We start from the raw sequence: 25,603 nt of genomic DNA, 5'->3' as shown, positions 1-25,603 counted from the left end.
GACAGAGGAACTTGTAAAACTAAAATAATTTTGAAAAACAAGAATAAGGTGAGAAGAATTAGTCTACTCAAGTTTAAGACATGTTTAGCTGTAGCCATCAAGAATATGTAGTATTGTTGGAGGGATAGATACATAGCTCAATGGAACAGAATAAAGAACCCAGAAATAGACCTACACAAATATATAAACTAATAGTGGAGAACAATGAAGAAGCAATTCAATGGACAAAAGATAACCCTTCCACAAATACTGCAGGAGCAACTGGATATTCATAGGCATGAAATTAACTTTAGTCAAAGGCCCACACATTATACAAACATTAACTCAAAATGGGTCTTGGATTTAAATGTACAATGTAAAACTGTGGGAGATCAGTCAGAGTGGCAGACGAAATTATAGGAATAGAAAAAGCAAATCTTCTTGGAAGGCCAGGGAGTTTTGCATAGCTTCAGATAGTTTGGATGAAGGCAGTCATAGTCTCCTTGCATATCTCCAAACATAGGGGATAATCTTTCATATATATGGGAAGGCAAAAAGTTATTTGACTTAATACCAAAAGTATGATTCATGAAGGAATAAATGGCTAAATTGTACTTAATCAAAATTAAGATTATTTGCTCTGTTCAAGATCCCATCAAGAGGTGCAAAAACAAGCTATGATTTGCTGACACATATCTATCAAAGGACTAATGTCTAGAGTATATATTGCAGTGTAAAATGATGCAACATTTCTGGAAAACAGGTTGGTGATTTTTCAAAAAGCTAAACGTACAACCACCATACAAGTCAGCAGTTTCGCTCATGGACACTTATTCCAAAAAATAATAAAATAATAAAAGAATGCTAACACAAAAGCTTGTACATGAATGCTTGTAGCAGAGTCTTTCACAACAGTCAAAAGCTGGAAACAACTCAAATGTCCTTCAGTAGGTAAATTATTTAACAAACTGTGGTGTGTACATACAGTGAAATACTGTTTGGCAATAAAAATAAATAAGCCTGATGAATCCTCACAGAATTATCTCAAGTGAAATAAAGATAATCCCAAAGTTTACATACTGCATAATTCCATTTAAATAATGTTCTTGAAATTGTAATATTTCAAGATATTATAGAAATTAGTATATTTGATAATGTAGATAAAATTATAGATATTATTATCTGAAAATATTAAGAAATGATAGTGTAGAAATGGAGAACAGATTACTTCTTCATTCATATAATTATAAATAATTTTATAATGATAACAGTATTATAGAAATTATGATAACATTATAGAAATGGAGAACAAATTGGTGATTGCCACAGAATAAAGGCATGGAATTGGGATAGGAGGGAAGTGAGTGTGGTTTTAAAAGGGCTACATGAGGGATCGCATCATGGTGGAACTGTTCAGCACCCTGACCCTATCAATGCTAATAATGCATTTGTGATACTGTACTATAATTTTGCAAGATATACTATGAGGAGAATTGGGTAAAAGACACACAAGATCTCTGTATTATTCTTTACAACTGTTTGCAAATTTACAATTATATCAAAATTAACAGTTTAATTTTAAAAAATGAAAGATCTTTGATGACAAAAATCAAAGAAAACCAAACTGGAGATATGAAAGCTGTACATTTAAAGATTCAATATGAATAAATTTCAATATTTCCAAATTAATTTTTAGATTAAATGCACTTCCAATTATAATTTCAGCCCAATGTTTGTTTGTTTTTATAAAGGCAGGCTAATTGTAAAATCTATGTGAAAATGAAAGGTATCTAGAATATTTTAAGCAATTTTCATAAGTAGAACAAAGATTGAGGCCTTATACCACATCCCTTTTAGACCTAATCTAAAGCTACAATAATTAAGATTGTGCAGAAGACTAGCACACATTAATAGATCATGGAAACAAACAACAACCAGAAATATTTATTCAGTTCTTTTATTTTTAATAACATTACCAAAACAATCTGGTAAGAAAAAAATATTTACCATAAGGATGCTATAACCAAATGTCCACAAGGAAAAAAGGTAACTCAACCACTATCCAATATCATATACATAATTTAATGTGAGATAGACTATAGATTTAAAAATAAAAATAATAAACTTTCTACAAGAAAACATGATGTGATATATTTATATGTGATATATAAAATGTGATATATAATAGGATACTGTTAATAAATGAAGGGGACAGTTGCTTATAACAAAAAGAAAGATGAATTGCAGAAGCAGTATGCTAAATAAAGCAAGTTCTATATGAAAGAGTACACACTGATTTCATTTATATGAAAGTTTCTGAACTGGCAAAACTAATCTATAAAAAAATCAGAGAAGTCATTGCCTCTGGTATCAGGGTCATTAAAAATGCCAATAAATGACATTATAAAATTTTCAGAAATAATGGTATTGTATCATATTTTGATAAAGATTTGAGTTTCACAGGTGTATATACTTGCTTAAGCTCACTTAGTTGTGTGCTGGAGTTTGTATAATTACCTATATGTAATTATGTTTTCTAAAAAATAGCTAGCTAAAAAACATCCATAAAAGAGTGATGCCACAAGATGGCCAGGTAGAGGCATCTGGAGCTTGTACCCTTCAATAAGAAAGGAACAAATTAAAATAGAAATGAAACATACAAAAGCCTATTAGGTATAGCCAATTGCTTCACTACTGGGCATAGTGAAGCAGTATTAAGAGGCAAGTGTATAGCAATAAATATATTCATCAAAAAAGTAGAAAGATTTCAAATAAATGACATCATGATGTATTTCAAGAACTAGAAAAGCAAGAAAAAATTGAAACCCAAAATTAGTAGAAGGAAATAAATCATAAAAATCAGAGCAGAAATAACCAAAATTGGGACCACAAAAAAGTAGAAAAGACCAATGAAACAAAAAGTTGGTTTTCTGAAAAGAAAAGAAAATTAACAAATCATTAGCTAGACTAAGGAGAAAAGAGAGAAGAGACAAACATAATCAGAAACCAAAAAGGAGACCTCACAACTGATACAACAGAAATACAAAGGATTATTAGAGAATATTATAAACAATACACCAATAAATTTGAAAAGCTGGAGGAAATGGATTAATTCCTAGACACATGCAACCTATCAAGATGGAACCCAAAAGAAGTAGAAAACTTGAACAGACCAATCACAAGTAATGCGTTTGAATCAGTAACGTCTCCCAATAAGAAAAAGTCCAGGAAGGGATGAAGTCACTGCTGAGTTTCACTACGGTTTTGAAGATCTAATACTGATTATTCTCAAACTATTTCAAAAAATTGAAGAGAAGGGAATTCTTCCAAACTCATTCTACAAGACCAGCATAATCTTGATAACAAAAACAAGGACATGAGAAAAACAAACAAAACCCTATAGTCCAATATTCCTGATGAACTTAGATAAAAAAGTGCTCAGCAACATATGAGCAAAACAAATCCAATAGCACATTAAAAAGATCACTGCATCAGTCTATTTACATTGCTATAAAGAAATACCTGAGGCTGAGTAATTTACAAACAAAAGAGGTTTATTTAGGCCCATGATTCTGCAGTCTGTGATGTAGAAGTGTGGTGCTATTTGTTTCTGATGAAGGCTTCAGGAAGCTTACGGTCATAATGGAAGGAGACAGGGGAGCAGGCATATCACATAGTGAAAGCAGTAGCAGAGTCAAGGAGGTGCCCCTGCTACTCTCTTAAACAACCAGATCTCATGTGAACTATGAGTGAGAGTTCACTTATTACCATGAAGAGGGCAACAAGACATTCATGAGGGATCTACTCCCATGACCCAAACACCTCCCACTAGGCTCCACCTCTAACATTGGAGATCACACTTCAACATGAGATTTGGAGAAGACAAATATCCAAACCATATCAATCGTACACCACAATCAAGTGGAATTTGTAACAAGGATGTTCAACATACTCAAATCAATAAACAGGATACAGCCTATTAACATAATGAAGGACTAAAACCATATGATTATATGAAGAGTTTCAGAAAAAGCATTGAAAAATATTCAATATCCCTTCATGAATAAAAATCTCAATAAATTACGTATAAAAGGAATGTACTTCAAAAAAAGTAACGGCCACATATGACAAACACAAAGCTAATATCATACTGAACAGGGGAAAGCTGGAAGTATTTTTTTTCCTAAGAACTGGACCAAGACATGCATGCTCATTCTCACCACTCTTATTCAACATAATACTGGAAGCCCCAGCCAGAGCAAATAAGGAAAAGAAAGAAACTAAGAGCATCCAAATTGGAAAAGAAGAAATGAAATTATCCCTGTTTGCAGATGAAATGATCTTATATATAAAAAGCCTAAAGACTCTACCAAAAAACTCTTAGAAGTGATGAATAAATTTGGTAATGTTGTTGCAGGATACAAAATCAACCTACAAAAATCAATAGCATTTCTATACATGAATGACAAACTGGCTGAAAAATAAATTAAGAAAGCAATCATTTACAATAGTTTATAAAAAAAAGCAGTAAAATACTTAGAAATAAATTTGACCAAGGAGGTGAAAAATCTCTGCAAGAAAAACTACAAAACATTGAAAAAAGAAATAGAAAAAGACAGAAAAACTGCAAAGACATATTGCATTAATTGACTGGAAAAATTAATAATTAATGTTAAAATGACCATACTATTGAAAGTGATCTAGAGATTCAATGAAATGCCTATCAAAATGCCAGTGAAATTTTTCATAGAAATAGAAAAAAAATCCTAAAATTCATATGGAACTACAAAAGACCTACAATAGCTAAAGCAATCCTGAGAAAAAAGATCAAAGCTGGAAACATCTCACTACTAGATCGCAAAATATTCTTCAAGTTTATACTAACCAAAACAGCATGGTATTGACATAAAAACTGCCACATAAACCCACAGAATTAAATACAGAACCCATAAATTAATCCACATGTCTAGAGTTGACTGATTTTTGACAAAGGCACCAAGAATATTCACTAGGGTATGGACAGTCTTTTCAATAATTGGTGCTAAAAAAACTAAATATCCGTATGCGGAAGGAAACTAGAACCCCACCTCTCACCTTATACAAAAACCAACTCAAAATGGATTAAAGACCTAATTTAAAAACCCAAAACTATAAAACTACTAGAAAAAAACACAGGGGAGATACCTCAGGACACTGATCTGGGAGAAGGTTTTATGAATAAGATTTCAAAAGCACAGGCAACAAAAGCAAAAATAAACAAATAGGATTATATAAAACTAAAAGCTTCTTCACAGCAAAGGGAAATAATCAACAGAGTAAAAAATATTACCTACAGAATGGGAGAAAATATTTTCAGACTATTCATCTGACAAGGAATTAATTTCCAGAATATACTAGAAACTCAAACATTTCAACACCAAGACAAATAAACAATTTGATTTTAAAAAATGGGTAAATAGCACCATTCACAATATGAAATCAACCCAATTGGTTGGATATGGTGGCTCATGCCTGTAGTCCTAGCACTTTGGGAGGCTGAGATAGGTGGATTGCCAGAGATCAGGAGTTCAAGACCAGCCTGGGCAACATGGTGAAAACCCATCTCTACTAAAAGACAAAAAAATAGCTGGGCATGTTGGCACATGCCTGTAGTTCCAGAGACTGAGGCATGAGAATTGTTGAACTTGGAAGGCAGAGGTTGCAGTGAGCCAAGATCATGCCACTGCACTCCAACCTGGGCGACAGAGCAAGACTCTGTCTCAAAAAACAAAGAAACAAACAAAAACATAAAACAAATCAACCCAAGTGTCCATTAACAAACAAACGGATAAAGAAAATGTGGTATGTATACCACATTTTTTAATGGTCAAATGGAATGGAATACTATTTGGCCATAATAAAAGAACAAAATCATGTCATTTGCAAAGAAAAAAAGGGCAAGTAATCTCAGCAGACATTTGTCTAAAGAAGACACACAAATGGCCAACAAATATGTGAAAAATGCTTAACATCACTAATCATCAGGAAAATGCAAATCAAAACCACAATGAAATATCATATCATCTCATCCCAGTTAGAATGGCTACTATGTAAAAGACCAAACAAACAAACAAACAAACATACTGGCAAGGATGGGGAGGAAATTGAAATCTAATATACTGTTGGTGGGGATGTTAACTAGTACAGGCATTATGGACAATGGTATGAAGGTTCCCCAAAAAAACTACAAATAGAACTGTCATGTATTAATAATTCAGCAACCTCTCTGTTGAGTATTTATCCAAAGAAAAGGAAATCTGTGTATTGAAGCAAAATCTTCACCCTCCTGTTTATTGCAGCATGATTCACAATAGCCAGAAAATGGAATCAACCAAAGTTTCCAACAACGGATGAATGGATAAAGAAAATATGAAATGTACACACAATGGAATACTATTTAGCCATAACAAAGAATGAAATCCTGACATTTACAACAACACGAATGAGCCTGGACAACATAAGTGAAATAAGTGCAGAAAGGATAGTTAAATACCGCATGTTCTTACTCATATGCAGAAGTTGATCTCATAGAAGTAAGAGTAGAACAAAGGTTTTTAGAAGCTGGGAAGATTAAAGGGAAGGGGAGAATAGGCAGAGATTTATTAAAGGATACAGAATTATAGCTAGATAGGAGAAATATGTTCTAGTGTTCTATAGCACTGTAGAATGACTATAGCTAACAATAACATATATCTTCAAATTGCTGCAGAGAAGATCACTATGTATCTCATAAACATGTACAGTTATCTCTATTAAAGAATAAGTAATTTTTTAAAAAAAACCCATAACCTAATATTGCATTTCAGCTTATTATATACTTAAATGTTTATTGTTGAGGTGTATAGATACCGTCATTTTATTTGACATGCATCCTAATAAGATGAACTAATAAATGGATAGATGCATAGGAATGTAAAATAAATATCGGAGAATATTAATAATGGTGGAATATTGACAATATAATGTATTTTTCTAGGGTTGCCATTAACAAACTGGATGTCTTAACCAAGAGAAATTTGTTGTCTTCCAGTTCCAGAGTCTAGAAATCCAAGATTAAGATGTCAGTAAGTTTGTTTTCTTCTGAGGGCTGTAAGAATCAGTTTTATGCCTGTTACCTAGATTCTGGTAGTTTGCTGGCAATCTTTGACATTCCTTGGTTTAAAAGCATCACTCTGGTCTCTGTCTTCTCTTCACATGGAGTACTCCTTGCACATGTGTCTGTCTAAATTTTCCCTTTTCATAAGAACATCAGTCATAATGGCTTAGGTCCTACTCTAAAGACCTCATCTTAACCACTTATGTCTGTGACAACTCTATTTTCAAATAACCTTACATTCTGAGTTACTCAGGGTTAGGACTTCAATGTAAAAATTTTAGGGGACCCACTTCAACCCACAACACATACACATATAATGCTTTAGTGTGAATTTTTCTTGTTAACAATAACTGTACATGATATTTAGGATTTAGAGGTTTTCACTTTCTATGCCACACATTTTTGCATTGTTCATGTTCTTACAGAGTACATGCATGCATACTTATCCAGAAGAAATTTTTCATGGATGATAAATCAAAAGCAATTCAGATATCCAGGAAATATGCTTTACCCACTAGGCTGTTAATATATTCTGCTTATTTTCATTATTATCATTATTAACTAAGATTATTAAGAATAAACTTATTCTTCGGGTTAAAGGTGTTTGCTAATAAGAACATCTGGGATCTCATTTACTCATTCACTCAATTTTAATATAAAATCTAATTTTTATTCTATTTATGGGTTGATTTTTCATTTTTTAAATTATTTTAATAAAAGAGAGATTTTATTATAGGGCCTTGCTTTTCTTAGTTATTTTTCAGTTAGTGTATTTGGAGCATTCATTCACATAAGTACAAATATTTCTACTTAAGGAAGCACTGTAGTTTATTTACCCATCATTTAAATTTTGAGTTATTACCAATGCCTCCTAATTCCACACAATCGGTGGAGAATATGCTTGATGCATTTCAGTAATCTTATAGGATGAATTTCCCATAAATAAACTGAAAAATCCAAAGATAACCACATAAACATTTTAACAAATACAAATTCTTAACTCAAATTTTAAAAACATCTACTTGTTTATTTCTTCACCAGCAGCTCAAAATCCAAAAATCTTAATATAGATTGATATTAATGCCTAACTTTATAAAGATTTTGTATTCATAGAGAAAAGAAACAGCTTTCCTACATAGCTAATTCTTACTCTATAAATACAAGTTTTATTATTTTATTGTTGGAAATATACATAAATCAAAGTATTTTTAATTGACCTAAGATTCAGTGGCATTATTTCAAGAAGAAACACATGCTGTCTGTTCACATTATTATTGCTAACGTCACACCAATGGTTTCATTATAAGCAGTTTCTAAATTTATAGAAATGTATAGCTAAAATATACATTTGTATTCTAAACTCTACATCATGGTTCCAGGATGTCTTTATTAAAATACTGAAGGCGTGAGTGATAAGACTGCAGGAATACCAAGACAGAATAAAGGTGTTATCTGTAATTAGTTTACATTTTTGCCTTCATGCATCAAAATGTTTTATAATTTAAATCAAAATTGGCAAGTATTTAAATATCATGATGAGGTACTCACTTTTTCTTTAAATACATAAATTAGCATATGCAACCCAATTTGCTAGTTTATCAGGCACATATTCTGCATTATAAAATGCAGTAAAATCTGTCATTACACATTGAGTTGAATGAGAAAATGATTTAGAAGTTTCAAAGTAAAATCATAATAAGCTACTATTTATTCGTATAGAACTTTTTTCCAATGATGTGTATTACTGATATATATCACATCATAGATAGATGATGTGTATACACATATATTGTACATTTACCTCTAAAAATTCCTTTTCACTTCATCCTTGTACATCAGGATATGATTTTATCTCACTACAGCAAAAAGAATAGCAACTATGGAGGAATTTTTTAGTGAGTCAACGTTGAAAATATTCATTGGTAGCCAATCTCAACATATTTTAAATGCTGGAGTAACTCACTTTCTCACGATCCTATATACATAATAAATTTTAAACAACACACATAATATGATTTTTAATCCACAATTCAATTTTAAATGTGTAAAGAGAGTGTTATTTTGGAAAACATAAATAACCTATGTAAATATTTGCGATTTTTCCTTTTTAAAAAATTTATTAAACATGAGAAATATAGAGGATATTTAGATTATCACCCATTTATTCACCACAAAAAATTAACAAAGATTACCGTTTTTCTATTTCAGTTATATCTTTTTATAAAGAAAGTATTGCTATTTTTGCAGCTGACTCTGCCTTACTTTCCCCTACAAGTTATATCACTCTTCTGAAGCCAGTTGTATATTCCTTCTATCCATGTTTATATATTTTTACTTCATATTTGTATATTCATAAACAATGTTAGCATTTTTAAATACTGTAACTTTTATATAAAAGGTATTATATTATATGTACTTGGTAATTCCTTACATTTGACCCTTCAATATTCTTAATATTTTTATATTGATATATATAGCTTTAACTCATGTATTTCATTGCCATATATTTTTTCATTAAATATGTGTACTAAAATCAACTTATTTCCAATTGAAGAATTTCTTTTTCCTTTTAAAAATTATTACAAGCAATTGTGTAATGAACATTTTATTAACATTTTCCTGTGTACATGTGCAAATGCTTCTTCTCGTTACAAACTTACATAAAATAATTTCAAGGTTGTATTAGACTACGCCTATCTTAATTTTTCTGGGTTTGCTAGTCCCCTTTCCAAATTGGTAAAATTGTAATACAATATTAAAACAATTTTGTATAGTTGGTACAAAATTGTACCAACTCTACTGCTATAGTTAGTACAAGGAAATTTATTTTTTTTCCATGTCTCTGCTAATATGAGGTATGGGAATAATTTTTTTAAATGTTTTTCAATTTGATGGATTTTAAATAGAACATTAAGTTTACATTTCCATCTCAGTGCTATGGAAGATAAAGATATTCTGAAAATTCCATATAGCCTTCTCCTAGTGTGAATTTCTAGCACTGTATCCACAAAAAAAGTTGAAAATCTCTAGTTCCAAATAAATGTAAGAAATTTGCCACATATAAATATTGTGAATATATTTGAGATAGTTTGCTTGTGGATAGCAAACTGTCCCCAAATCTTTGCACTGAATAATCAATTTATTAATTCTAATATGTGTAGTCCATTCTTTAACATATTTAGTGCCATTCTTCTGAAATATCTAGTTTCATACACGTGTGGATTAATTTCTGCATTCTGTTTTTAATTTGACTCTTTATATCCTGTGTCATATTTTACTCTTTATATTGCTATTGCATTATAATTAGTTCCAATATCTGAAGAAAATCCTCCCAGCCCCCCTTGCTCTTAATATTTTATTTTATTACTGTCTTGGCTTTTTATTTTTTCATATGAAATTTTTATTAGTTTGTCAAATTTCTCATAATAAGTCTTCCCATCCAAAACATGATTAGCCACTCTATTTTGTTAAATTTTTACCTGAATCATATTTTGTTTTTTCTCCGCATAGATTTTACTTGTATATATTTCAAAGATTATACCTAGACAACTTTAAATGTTGTTACTATTATAAAGAGATATTCATTATAGATTCACAATTATTAATTTTCCAGTTTTTATATTCAGATATATAGGAAATCTGTTGTTGCCTATGTCAATCCCATGTTTAGCAGTTTAACGGACTATTAGTTCTAAACAATTGTCTTATATTCTCTTGAGGTTCTATATAGACAACGATAAGTTTTACTAATCTTGCCACTTTTCTTTCTCTCTTTGTGATCCACATTTTTGTCTTACTGTGCTGGCCAGAATTCCACTGCAAATATAGATAGAAGTGCAAGAGTAAACATATGTTTTGTGATTTTCAAAACAAAGTATCTAATATTTTCACTAACATTGTCTATGTCACAGTTTGGGAAAAATGTTATTTCAAAGAACTATTAATTTTGTTCCATATTTTAATATAATAAGTATTTATTATATTCATTGCTTTTTTTTTTGCAGCTGTTGGGGTGAATATTGGTTTCTCTTTTTTCTTAAGGTGTTGAATTATGTTAGTAGATATATTTACTTTAAATGTATTTGCAAGCCTCTTATCCTTTTTGATTACGATACATTTTATATATTGCTTGACATTTTTACTATTATTTATAATTTTGGCAAATACCTGCATTAGGGAGATTCACCTCTGATTTTCCTTTTCCTTTCTATTTTTGTCAAATTTTATTATTAACATTATAGAAATTTCCTTAAAGGGCTGTAGGATAATTTTTTAAATTGTCTGAAATAGTTTGCATGAAGATAAGATTAAATCCCTCTTAAGTTTTAGTCAAATTTGACTAAAATTCTTTGAACATTGTACATGTATTTTGTGTAGGATTTTTTTTTCTCATTCAGCTTCCTGAGGGAATGTAAGTGTATTTAAGTTCTAAATTTTTTAAGGAAAATTTTAGCAAATTGCAATATTCTGGTAAATTCCCTTCTCATCTAACTTTTCAATTATATTTATGTACATTTATTTAGAATATTCTCCTGTGATATTCTAACCTCTATTTTATATGAATTTATATTCGACTTTTTCCATTTAATATTGAAATGCCTTCTCCATGTTTTCCTTCTAAATCACAGATCATTTGCATTGTGTGTCTTCAGGTTTTGATAAATTGTCACTGTTTGTTTTTTTTTTCATTTTATTAATTTGTGTATTTTAAGCTTTTATGTATGTAAATTTTTAAAAGGATGACATGGCATTTGTTTTCTGAAATTGTTTCTACTTTAATATAAAGTTATTTAAATTTATATTAAATTTCTATTACATGCTTTTCTGTTATATGTTTTTAAGGTCAGACAATTATATATTTTTGGTAAAATACAAAAGGTACATATGAAATATACTTTGTCTTTACTTCTAAATATTTTATAAATTTTGTGGCAATTTCATCTGTGACACATGAAATATTTAGTAGTTTTCTCTTCTTGCGTTGTAGAGGATGCTTATATATGAGTGATTTTTCATAAAGGTAATTATAGTGACCTTCCTTTTCTTGCTGTGTAGGTATGATATCTGCATCTCATCTAACAGGAGCTCCCCATGTTCACACCATGTAACAATAAGGTACATCCTATTATTGCCCATTAATATTTGCATAAAATAGCTCTACCTTGAGGTACAAATACAAATTAAAATAAGAAATAAAGGAAGAGTACTTATAATGTGGTAAAAATTTCTCAACAATATGACATGTTCATCAAACTTAAAAGGCACATTTATTTAGTCATTTGCCAATGGACCTCTTTCAAATATATTATTTTAGAGATTTTACACTTAGACAATAAACTCAAATAACATACACAAATGGGACTTCAGTGACCACATTTCTTTGTTGAATAATTTTTTCTAATGTAAAAGAGACATCAAAATAATACCTACCTCACTGACTTGTACACAGTGAATAAATATGTGAAAGAGTTTACAACGTCTGGCACATAGTAATAAGCAATAAATAAGAGTTACTTAAATAAAAAGCATATATATATAATATTTACCATTTCTTCTATGAAAATCTTGTAGTAAAGCTGAGTTGACTGTTTTCTTTTGTAAAAAATTAAACTAAACATAATGTCAGAGTGATTTTTCAATACAAGAAAATTTTTCAGAGAAAAATAGGTATTTCGCTCTTACAGAAACCAGAATTTTAAGCAATTTCTGAACTCGTGGAAATAAATAATTGCTATGAAAACAGAGTCAAACATGATAAAACACCTGCATAAAACAAAATGTGCTCTTCAAACTATTGCCTGTCATCAATCAATCATAAGCTTATTTGTTTACAGTTTCTAAGTCTTACCTATGTGTCATAAACCAGGGAAATGAAACTGGGAATTCACAAAAAGAGAATATTCTTTCTGCGAATCAGACCAATGTCAGACTGTCTCAAGAGTGTGGAAACTCCTTTCTGTCTTCTGTCCTCTCCTGTGAACTCTCATTTATTACATTGTACATTGATAGACCTGCATGATAAAATAATCTTGAACTCAAAATGATGGATTGAAGATAAAAATAAACACAGAATTGAAGAAAATAAAACAGAATTTTGTAATCTTCAAGAGAAGAACAGTGACAGATAACTGAAATTAGGAAAGCCAAATGGTTTTTAAGAGCATCTGCAATGTTTCTAAGCTCCTAAATACACATCAGTATATTCTAATAAAGCTGTATGGAATCAAGCCATATTTTTAGGAAAAAACATTGCTACAAACCCCAGTAGTGCAACTTGGAGGTAATGAATTAGAGGAATGCCGTACAGATACTTAAAGGATACAGATTCAACGTAAGCATTCTGGAAAGTAGAGCTCATGTCAAATCATTATTTCACCTTGAAATCTATCCTCTTTCTTATCTTTCTTTCAAGTATAGATATCATCATACAAATTTTGACACATAAGGAAAGTAGGTTGCTAGTAACTGTTCATGAGTCATGTGATTTAATAGAACAATACTTATGTATATAGATATCGAGATTGTTGTAGTTTATTAGCACATGCACATACTCTCTCCTTGTCTCTTTCTGCCTCTCGCTCTCTCTCCTCTTTCTGCTGCTTCCTGCCTTCTCTTTCTCCTTTTTCTTAAGAAGGCATTTTGCAGTTTACTATAATTTCCTATCTGTAAGGGAGAAACTTAGATTTTTTGTTGTTAAAACATTCTGTGATTCAGCAGTTCACACCCACACTTTATTTACTGAAGTGAGGTGAGACACACCAAAATAATAACAATAATAATAATAATAATAATTAATAATAGTAATACAATGGGAATAAGAAGTATATTATTTTATTATTCTAACTGGTTTATCCACTCTTTGGAGAATCATTTGATGTACTATGGCCTTAATTTTTTTTTTTTGTATAATCAGATAACTCTCATATAGCTCCACTAAACAGAGGTCACTTTCTTTTAAATATATTGTGATTAGTTGGGGAATATCCAAGGATAGCCCTGAATAAAGCTCAAAACAGAGATTTAAAAAATATAATTATATAACTATGCATAATTACTCAAAAAACTGCCTTAAAGAAACAGAGCAATACATCTAACTGTTGAGGTCATGTTATCATTTATACAACCTGAGATTGTTATTTTGTTCTGATTTTTGCTTGTTGCTCATATTATCCATCAATTGTTGCCTTTTGTGTTTATATGATGAACTTTCTGTACAAGCACATAGGGTTATAAGAACTAGTGAAGACTGTGTTTCTATGAAGATATCAACTCTACATGAAGATTAAATGTATCAACTTTTTAATCTTTTTTGTATTTTAATCTAAGATGTCTGCTTCTGGTACAATGAATTGTCTTTTATTAACTCAAAACACTGTGCCCTAAATCTAGCTCTGATGCTTATAACGTGTGTGGCGTAGGACCTATGGAAGAATATGTCTGAACACAGTTTCTTTTTCCATAAAATAAATAGCTCAATCTAAATGATCGTTTTGATTCCTTAGCAACAGGAATTTTTGATTTCATAAAAATAGTTTTTATTATACCTTTAAAAATAATCTTATAATGATCGCATCTTGGCCCAATTGTAGATTTCAGTTAGGTTTTGGAGAATTATATTTCTCTTGAATAATGCTGTCCAGTTCTTCTTTTCCATATATTTTACTTAGAGAGTGAGATTAAAATCCCAATGGATTTTAAACTGCATGATGATTTTTAATTTCCTGGCATATTTTTGGAAATTAAAGTTAGCCAGGTGTACATGATTATAATTTTAGGCTTAACACAAATATCTGTGTCTTAAATCTCCATATGTAAGCATCATTTAGCATTGTAACTGTAAACCCAACCAACAGTAACTTAAACGTGAGAAAGGTTTATTTTCTAAGAGAAGTGAAGTCCAGAGGTGGGTAGTACAAAAACTAACATGGATGCTTCATGGTGCTGTCATGGATCTATGCTATTTTTAGATTTCTCCTCTTCCATTATTTTCTTATACACCGCAGTTGGATGCCAGAAAGCCACCAATTATATCCAGGCCCAGGCTGTGGAAGGACATAGGACTGAGGGCAAAATGAGCACATGTGACAAATAATTTTGTTTTCCTTTAGAACTTGTCTAGGTATAATCCATATGGTTATCTTTATATCTTAATAAATATGTGGGCTTTCACTTTACTCTTGGAGCTACAGAAAGCTAAAGAAGCTCTCCTTTATATCAACAGAAAGAGCTGGCAAACCTAAAATTTCCTGACTTTTTGTGAACTCATTTAGAACTGTTGCCTCAGGGTGTCCAAGTACTCCAAAATCTAAGCAAAGAGAGTAATCTGTAGAAATGGGACACAAGCATTTGCCAACCTGAAAAAGACACATGCAGAAACTATTGAGAAATCAACTAAAAAAGTTAACCAAGTGGTGGTAACAATTACAAATATTTTTAACCAATGTAAACAAAGGCGTATCAAAAGAATGCCATCCTGAGAGGGAAAATGATAGTATTATATGTTCATATTTAAAAAGAAAAAAAAAACTGATCCAAAATCAGTTACCTAAGCTTCTACCTTAAGAAACTAAAGAAAAGAAAATTCAACCTAAGTAAGCAGAGGAAGGAAATAATAAAAATAAGAGCAGAAATCAATGAAATTTAAACAGAGAACAATAGAGAGAAAATCTATGAGACAGGCAGGTTATCTGAAAAGTTCAATAAAATTGACACCCCTCTCAGCATCCATACTAGCCAAGAGAATAAGAGAAAATTTACAAATGTTATGAATAAAAGAGGAGAAATCACTACTGACCTTAGAGATATTAAAAGAACAAGTAAACAAAACAATATCCACTCATAAATTTAACTTAAATGAAATGCACCAATGCCCTGAATGACACAAGTTGTCAATGCACACTAAATATTAAACAGAAAATCTGAATAGTCCTACGTCTATTAGAAATGTTGAACTCAGACTGAAAACTGCCTTCCAATGAAAACTCTACGCCTAAAATATTTCACAGGTGAAGTCTCCTAAACACTTGAGAAAGAATCAACTGTACAAAAATTGTCCATAAAACAACTCAGAAACAAACAGCCCTGTGAGGGTAACATTATCCTAAGACAAAAATTTTTTAAAATCATCAAAAGAAAAACACTACAGACCAGTATCTTTCATGATCATAGATGCAAAAATCCTTCAAAGAGATATCACAAATGAAATCCAGGAATATATTAAGGGCAACGCAGCATCAGAACCAAGTTGGATTTATCCATGGAATATAATACTCATTCAACATGTAAAAATTAATTAATTCATCACATTAACAGATTATGAAGAAAAATCTTATGATCATCTCAGTAGCTGCATACACTTAAAACTGGCAAATGAACATGTTCATAATTAAATAGAACCAAATGGAAATTTCAGATATAGACACACATATACGGTCAGTTGGTTTTGACAAAGGGAGACAATTTCATGGAAAATGGATGGTCTTTTCAACAAATTTAACTCCAATAATTATACACTATAGACAATAAATGAACTTCAACCTGAATCTTAAAACTTACAGAAACAAAACAGAACAAAAACAAAACAAAAAAACCCAAAATACCCTTAAAATGGATTCTAGACATAAATGTAAAATATATAACTAGAAAATATAAAGAAATGAGATACCACCACATGTATATCGGAATGGCTATTAAGCATGCACTTACACATACACACACTTCCAAGTGGTGACAGTGATTCAAAACAACTGGAACTCTCAGACATTGTTGGTGGGAATGCAAAATGGTACAGCCACTTTGGAAAATAATTAGGCAGTTTCTTACACTTACCATATGACCCATAAATAACACTCCAAGGAATTGTTCCAAGAGAAATAATAACATATAAAAAACAAATAAAAACTTCACGTGAATATTTATAACAGCTCCATTCATAATCACCAAAAACTGGAAAACAGTTCAACTGGTTTCAGTGAATAAATGGATACATATACTATGATCTATAATATACATAAAATGAAATACTACATAAAAATAAAAAATGGAATGAACTGATTAATGCAACACTTGTCTAAGTGAAAGAAGTCACACCAAGAAGAATTTCTGTTTTATAATTTCATTTATATGACAGTATGAAAAAAGCAAAAAATATTCTGGAAAGAAAGACAAAACATAAACATAGAAGGCAAATCAGTGGTTGGAGGTAGAATATTGTGTGTGGAGAGGGAGGTTTTTCAAAAATGGGAGCACGAGGAAACTTTTGGGATGATGGAAATGTTCTTTATGTCAACTGTGTGTGGTAGGAGTCAGAGTACTCTATGAATTGTGTAAACCCACAAAACTGTACACGATAGAGATGGAACTTTATAGTCTGTAAATTTTACAAAGTAAATAACCAGAATGAAGGAAAAATTCAAAATGGAATACGAACTATAACAAATAAATCTACTACTTATAAATAAATTTGGAGAATGATATTTGGCTATTATATCATAAGGCAAAAGACAAAAGGACTATACACAATTACTGTAGTCTAGTTAGTATTTTTTTTTACCCAGAGGTAAACTCACAGGTTTGCAAATCTGAAACTACTTTCAGAAAATACTATGGTTGAATACTATCCACTATTGTGGATAATGAGGTCAGTTTTTTCACTATCATAGAATGAGGTTATATAAAAAGACTAGAAGGAATCCTATGGTGTGGACTAAAACTGAGGAATTAGCATGAGCACACAGTTTTTCAAAATATATACAGTTGACCCTCCTCATCCATGGATTCCACATCTATGGATTCAACCAATCATAGATGGAAAATATTCAGGAAAAAATGTACTGAACATATACAGACTTCTAAATTGTCATTATTCTGTAAACAAGAAACCAGAGCTTATTGGAAGAGTCGTTGATTCAAAGGATGGAACAGACAAAAACAAAATGTGGAAAATTTTGTGATCCCAGAATAGAAGGAGGTTTGGAAGGCAGGATGTAGGGAAGGAAGACTGAATTACATAGGAACCAAACTGAAAGAGCTCTCCCTGACCAAAGCTGAAACAATTTGAAAAATAAATAATCATATTACTGGAATAAAACCCAAAGAGTAAGTAGCTTTTATACTGACATAATTAACTGAAACAAATAAATAAAGACAAGAGAAGAGATAGCTCTTCACTAAAGAGGAATTCCAATCTGTAACTGTTAAAGGAATATAGAAAATAATACTTCCAGTTTGAATACCAAAGTAATAATTTTCTCATTCAAGGTTCACTGAGGGTTTTTAAAATTAGTTAGTGTAAGTTTGAGACAAAACAAGATATTTGCATAGTCTCAAAATATCTTTCCCAAAATGTGCCTTAATGGTGCAGGGAAAAATAGTAACTATAGAATTAAAAAAAAAAAAAAACCATCAGGTACAACCTAAACCAAGTGATCAAGGTTAACATCACCAGTAATACCATATTTTGATATCATGTATCTACTGATTTGACACACTGAAGGGTACAGGGATGTTAGGATGTTATATTTTTGAGAAAAAAATCATTACCTTAAGGGAATCATAAAGAAACACAAATCAATGGACATTCTACGAAGTGGTTGATCAGTACTCTTCCAAGTGTCGAGGTCATAAAAATAAGTGGAGACTGAGGAACTACTACAACTTGGGAAAGACTAAGAAGACATGACAACTATATGCAATTTGAGGCTCCAGATTAGATCTTATAACAGGAAAATAATAAAAGCAGAAAAATTGGTGATATCCAAAAAGGGTCTGAGGTTTAGTTAATAGTAGACTATAAATATTAATTGCTTAATTTTAATAATTGAACTATGGTTACGTATGATGTTAACATTACAAGAAGCAGGATGGAGATACATAAGAAAACTATGCATTAAGATTATTTCAACAATAAAAAGCTTTTAAAATGAAGAAGTGCTTTCTGAGTCAGAGATTCTCTATGTACATGGCTAAACCCAGCATCAGAGTTCATACTTTTCTCAACAGGTTAATGGAGGCTTTAAGAAATCACACACAAATTATCGTCATCCTTCTATCTCTTAATCCCTATTCTTTTCCTAAAGTAGTGCCCAGAAAGTATTCTTCATTGGGTACATCAACCATATTCAAGAAATTATAGCCAGTAGTTCAGTTTAATGCTCCCAAACCGGAAATAAAAAATGGGTCAGAGACCCTCACTGGCTTACTCTGCCTCACTCTCATTGCCTGTCTACATTCCTCTGATCATTTCTTACAACTTCTTTTCTGGTCTTCAAAAATGTATTTCTAAATCTCTTCTGTGAATGCAAGGATGAGAATATACCCAGTAAGAAAGGTTTAGTCCATGAACTGATGGAATAATAAGAAATCTGAGGAAAGTATTACAAGAGCCATAGAGTCATGCTAAATCCCAGTGCATCTAATGCTTAACAATCCAAGAAAGTATAGAAAACTTGAACTAGTGTCTCAATCTTGTTCAGAAAATAGAATAGGTGTATTGGCTTGAGAGTTCTGGTGTTGTAATACCCTAAAACGCATCCTTCCATCCCATTGTCCAAGTATTCATACCTCTTACCTAAAGTGCTATCATTACTTCCTACCTGTTCTGCATTTTATTCAGCCTGTCTTCCCTGTAATCAGTTCACACACACATTGCAGTTGGCATGTTTCCAAATACTTCAAATGCTTCTTGTTATTAAAATAAAAACAAAATTGTCTGACATACTCTATAAGCCTTTGCATAGTTTGGCCTCATTTTCCTCACCACACACAGTCTCACACCATTTGAGCTTCACTGCTCATCTTTCAGTCACTCTAATCTACCCTTCTTCCTCCCAGCCTAGTCTTTAAATATAATTCTTCTACCTGGAATGCTCTTTCCTCTGTCTTAACACTTACTAATTTTTCATTCTTCAAATTTAGTTCCTTTATTCAGGGAAAACTTTCTTAACCTCCTTGACAAAACTAAATCTATGTGTAATAAATTCTAAATACCACGAACCTCTGTCAGTATGATTAAAACTCCTTTACGTTTACATTGCTTTGCCCCGTCATCTGAATGATGTCCATTTTCTTTAAAAACCTCTGAGGCCTCTGAGGTCAAGGATCATGTGAGTTTTTGCTCTGCCACTGGCACAGCACTTGACACAGCACACATCATCAACTCACATGAAGGAATGAATAATATCACTGAGGAGAAAGTGCCCATTGTTTCTTCTATGCTTCTCATCCCAATGTGCATTTCCCTTTCATACTCCACTAGAAAAGGTAGAATTAGGTAAATTTGTCAGCCACCAATATGATTTCCCACTATTAAGAATATCCTTGAAATAATTCCTTTCCTAGACAAGGAACGACCTACCTTACCAAATTCTGCTATTGGCTAATAGGTTACTCCCTAGCACTTTCTGTTGTAGACAGGGTAATAGATACCTTGTCATAGGCCATTCATGTTTATACACATCCTCTTTCTGTAATAACTTTCTTTAGACAGGATTGGAGGCATGGCAGGCAGTTGGAGATGTTATGGACCATCCATTATACCTGTAATAAAAGTTTTGCCTTTGACCTCAGTTAGCCAACTGTGAGATATTAATAGGTCGTGCCACTTCTCTGAGGTTTCATGGTCTCGTCTTTTATAACAAGTGGTTGGTCTACATAGTGTCACAGATCTTCACCAATATATTCTGTGCCAGATGCTAATGACCTGTAAGAAATTGTCAGTAAGTTGTTTGTCCCTCAAAACATTGTAATTAGACTGCTAAATTATTCACTGTAAAGCACTTGGGGCTTTATAAAAAAAGAACTATTCTAGTAATGCAAAGTAGTTCTGTGGTTGTAAAAATTTTATTATTATTGTAAAAGTGAAAGTGCTGGTTTATAGAGTATTGGTATATATCCTAACATAAAAACAAAACTGAATTTTGAAATAAAATTATTTCAATAATATAAAATTTTATTACTTGTTTACTTATTATCCTATCAAAAGTATCTCTCATTTGTTGATGGTTACAACATTATTCCATAACCACAAACATAGAGCCTACTATGTACCAGGTATTATGATGGACACTAGGAATTCACGAAAGAATGAGACTTTTCCTCTGCACTCAGAGCTAACTTATAAGCTGATAAAGACAAATCAGCATATTATACATGCTGATTCAGGTAAACATACAGTATTATGAAAGCATGCAGGAGCAGAAAACAGCACAAGTTCAGAAGTTAGTAAAGGTCAACGAAGGCTTTTCACAAGAAGTGATATCAAATTGCATTCTCAATAACAAGCCAGATTCTGATCCATAGTTTTTGTTTTCCAGATCCACTTTTATGTCTTCATCCATTTGGGGAAAAATTACACATATATGAGAGAATTTTACATTCAGCTGACAATAATTACTATACAAAGAATTCTAGAGTATAATCTATGTTCTCATTGATGTCACAAATAATGAGGGCAGAGAGCTGAAATATAAAATAAAGAAAAATAGAACATGTCACTAATGAAAGTTGATAACTAGAACACTAATTTCTGTATATATAAACTGTTGTGGGTACTAGAAGATTTCTATGATTATTTAGGGTATCTTAAGCCATGGTGAGTAAAACAAGAAAGAATTCTCAATAGATGTTCACCAGTCAATAACAGAAAGTGAAAGGTGTGTGTGCAAATGCCCCTCTTTGCCATAGTGAGATGATGCCATGTTACATGACATAAGCAAGCTCCCATTAATTAATGACCTATATATTTTTAATCCACAAAAGTGTGAAATGTCTCAGTATTTCATTAGCCTTTGGGGTTAGTGGGAAAGAGATTATGAAATAGGTAGAAAAGTTGATTTCCTTCTATACGGCATCTCAAAAGACATGACATTATCATTCTCATGGATAAAAGGGAAGAATTGATATCAATATTTAAACAATACACATATGACTTCTTATTGTTATTTGAATGAAATCTGACTATGAGATACATACTTTATTAAAGCAATAACTTAGATTTAACCACTGATAATTTGCCTAAAAATAATTTTCTTACGTTGGCTTTTTCCTTATATCATTTCTGCAAGTAATATTTTTAACTCTCCTGCATAAAAAAGCATGAAAAATATAAAATAACTCAGAAATTAAAGAAGTGGTAATAATGTGCAAATGAATGTTACCTGTCACCCACCCCAACTTCTTCTGCTTGAGGAAGGGATTGCTACTCAATGATGGCATTATTTATTGAACCCTGATACGGTCTAAATACTTTCAACATAAAAGTGTACCATCAATTGATAATAATTGGTAAAAAAGATCATTTTTTATTCTTGGTCAAGTTGGGGTTAAATGGCATATCCTGGAGAAGAAAATTCCCCTTTGCATAGTGTTTTTCTAAATGGCTTCAGTTTAACCATCAAACAAATACTTCACAGGAACCTTATAACAGTTCTGATACTAAGCTAAGCCCCAGGGATTACAGAACACTCAAGAGATATAAATCTAGCTTGAGACAGAAGATAACTTTCATGGAATAATTAGAAAGAACTAAGTGCTACAATGTGGGGCACGTATTACTAAACTTATGTTCAGAAAGAGTAATCGGTTGGGCTAAACTGATCCAAAAAGACATCAGGAAAATGGTGGAGCTTCAATAAGGCATGTAAACAAGGTAGGTTTCAGAAGGTATTCAAATGTGAAAAATGCGTGAACATGTTAAAGCCATATTACTAAAATACAGGGCAACTCTAAGAAATCCTTGCACTCAAGAAGGGGCAAAAACTGCTCTTAAGAAGCTTCCCGTGATTTCTACTGCCAATTAACATTCCATAAGGCTCATTTGCAGAACCAAAATAAAAGGAGGCTCAAAGATTTTTTATAGCTACATAAATCAAATTTAAGATTAATATCTTTTAGGAAGAGCCTCCTAACAAGGCTGTACTGAATGTTTACAAAAAATGTAAAAAAATGCCTATTTATGAAAAGAACACTAGCTTTATGGCAATTTCTAAAAAGTGTGTTTGGAAAAATCTCAAAACCAAATTTATCAGACAGATTGCTTATATGCTAAGATAATTTGTACAATAACGTTACATAATAGAGAATATGGCAAAGCTTTATTTTTATTTTTAGTTAGAGAACAGTAAAGAAAAACAAAAGCCCAATAACAAACACTAGATGAAACCAACAACTTATTGAAAAAGACAAGTTTACCTATTCAGTGCCTTCAGTTTTCTATTTCTGAACACACTTATTACTCTGAATCCATAAACAGCAGGTGGAGAATAAAAGGAAAAATAAGAAAATCTACTCTATGCCTGGCATTTTGTGTAACACTTTAAATGTACTTTCTTGTTTCATTGTAAAGTTAAAGATATATTTTGTGTCTTAGTCCATTTGTGTTGCTATAAAGGAATACCCAAAGCTGAGTAATTTATAAATAGAGGTTTATTTGGCTTATGGTTCTGCAATCTATACAAGAAGCATGGCACCAGCATTTCTTCTGGTGAGGGCCTCAGGCTGCTTCCACTCATGGCAGAAAGTGAAGATGAGCTGGTGTGTACAAAGTTCACATAGAGAGAAAAAGGAAAAGAGCTGCTAGGGAAGTACCAGAATCTTGGCAGGGTCTCACTCTATCCCCCAGGCTAGAGTGCAATGGTGTGTTCTCAGCTCACTGCAACCTCCACCTCTCAGATTCAAGCAATTCCCCTGCCTCAGCCTCCTGAGTAGCTGGGACTACAGGAGCGGGCCACCAGGCCTGGCTATTTGAGGCTTCTAAAGAAAGAGTCTTCTAATATTATGTTATGTAGTTTTTCCCATATCTTATCATTTCTTAGAACATTTACTGAGTTATTTCCTTATTGAATATTTCTCTGCCTCGTTAAATTCTTGCATATATAAACAGAAACCAGACTTCTTCTTGGTTTGGAAATCCTAAAGATGAAAGGTGTGTCAGAAGGAAGTAATTCTTTAACTGTAAGCTTACATGGCAAAATACTTATGAGTTGCATATATACACATATATTCACATAAACACAAATAAACTTCCTAACCGCTTTCCCACGTTGATGGCCAGGAAAGGGTTTCTATATTTGATATTGATAAATTTCATCAGCTTTGCAGAAAATAAAATCTAAGATATTATTATTGTAGGGATGGGGTTTCACCATGTTGGCCAGGCTGGTCTCGAACTCCTGACCTCAAGTGATCCACATGCCTCTGCCTCCCAAAGTGCTGGGATGACAGGTGTGAGCCACTGTGCCCAGGTGGAAGTACCAGACTCTTAACCAGCTTTTCAGAGATCTAACAGAGCAAGAAGAACTCACTCATTATGGCTAAGACAAGGACAGCACCTAGCCATTCATGAGGGATCCACCCCCATGACCCAAGCATCTCCCAATAGGCTCCATCTCCAACCCTGGGAATCAAATTTCAACATGACATTTGGAGGGGTCAAATATTCAAACCACTGCAATTCTACAGTAAGTGAAATTGAAATTCTACAATGTTAATTATGTAAAATCCACTCTTTTTTTATTATATCCTAGGTGAGCTATTTAAAAATTTAAATTTAGCACTTCACAAAGTTTGAATAGGATGAAATTCACAGGCAAAGCACCACCCCAGCTACTAACAAATGATAACTCCTACTTTAGCAGCCAACACCAGCATACTGATAATAGTTGGCAGGGAGATACTGCAAAGAGGAGACAGAAAAGGGGTCACAAACAAGTAGCAGCTTAGAAAAAATGAAAAGTTTGTTAAACACGGACCAATAAACTTTGGAAGGTTATATAATATTCCTGAAAAGTAGAAGTCTGTGGCATTAACCATCCCTAACATTTCAGGCCAGCTTTGCCATATACTAGTTGTTTTCATTGGGCAAGGTAATTAACCTCTCTCAATCTTAATGTTCTTATTCATAAAACTCATAAAATAAAAGTAAGTATCAGCAACCTCAGAGGGTTAGTGTGAGAATTAAAGGAGATAACTCTTATAAAGCTACCAGCATAGTGTTTAATATGTAAGCACCTCTCAATAAACATTAGTTATCTCTCCTCCTTGTTACATGGTGTAAGGAAGTTAAAGCAGTGTAATGGAAATATTTTTTAAAGGTTAGATACCTGAATTCTTTTCCACGTTTAATCACTGATTTGCTGTGTATCATGTTTTGTGCTGTCCAAAATGGGAATTGTAGTACTCCCCTTCTATATCTCAGGGGGTCATCATGGAGATTAAAATTGGAAAGCATCCAGTAGATAAATGCTTTGAAAGTATAAAGAGCTACGCTGATATGCAGGGCTATAACAATGTAACTTTGAGGATCATTTTCACTTTATGGTTTTGCCAGATTAATTTAAACAAATACAAAACAATTGCGATTTTCATTCACTCTTTCTGTTTCCTTATCTGTAGGAGTTCTTCCACAATTATACAGTTGGAATCACTCATTCGATTTTGTGGCCAGTACAAACTTTTTAAATTAAAAAAGTATAAATAAAGGAAATAATTTGT

At 32.0% G+C, this 25,603-nt stretch overlaps 3 long non-coding RNA genes across 4 annotated transcripts in view; 2 read left to right on the top strand and 1 right to left on the bottom strand.

Annotated features, from left to right (window-relative positions):
- The window catches only part of LOC134732373 (uncharacterized), a 212,000-nt gene extending 204,922 nt beyond the window's left edge, over positions 1-7,078 (top strand). For both annotated transcript variants that reach the window (XR_010115473.1, XR_010115472.1), the window contains one exon: positions 6,995-7,078. This is a non-coding gene — a long non-coding RNA (uncharacterized lncRNA). The remainder of the gene's footprint in view (positions 1-6,994) is intronic.
- Positions 1-25,603, top strand: part of LOC134732376 (uncharacterized) — a 1,392,928-nt gene that overhangs the window by 1,174,345 nt on the left and 192,980 nt on the right. The gene's annotated exons all lie outside the window — the stretch shown is intronic.
- The window catches only part of LOC134732374 (uncharacterized), a 135,653-nt gene that overhangs the window by 52,952 nt on the left and 57,098 nt on the right, over positions 1-25,603 (bottom strand). The gene's annotated exons all lie outside the window — the stretch shown is intronic.

Source organism: Symphalangus syndactylus, chromosome 14 (genome assembly GCF_028878055.3).
Source record: "Symphalangus syndactylus isolate Jambi chromosome 14, NHGRI_mSymSyn1-v2.1_pri, whole genome shotgun sequence".
Lineage (NCBI taxonomy): Eukaryota > Metazoa > Chordata > Mammalia > Primates > Hylobatidae > Symphalangus > Symphalangus syndactylus.
Note: the sequence above shows the minus strand (reverse complement) of the source record. Positions and strands in the feature narration are given on the sequence as shown.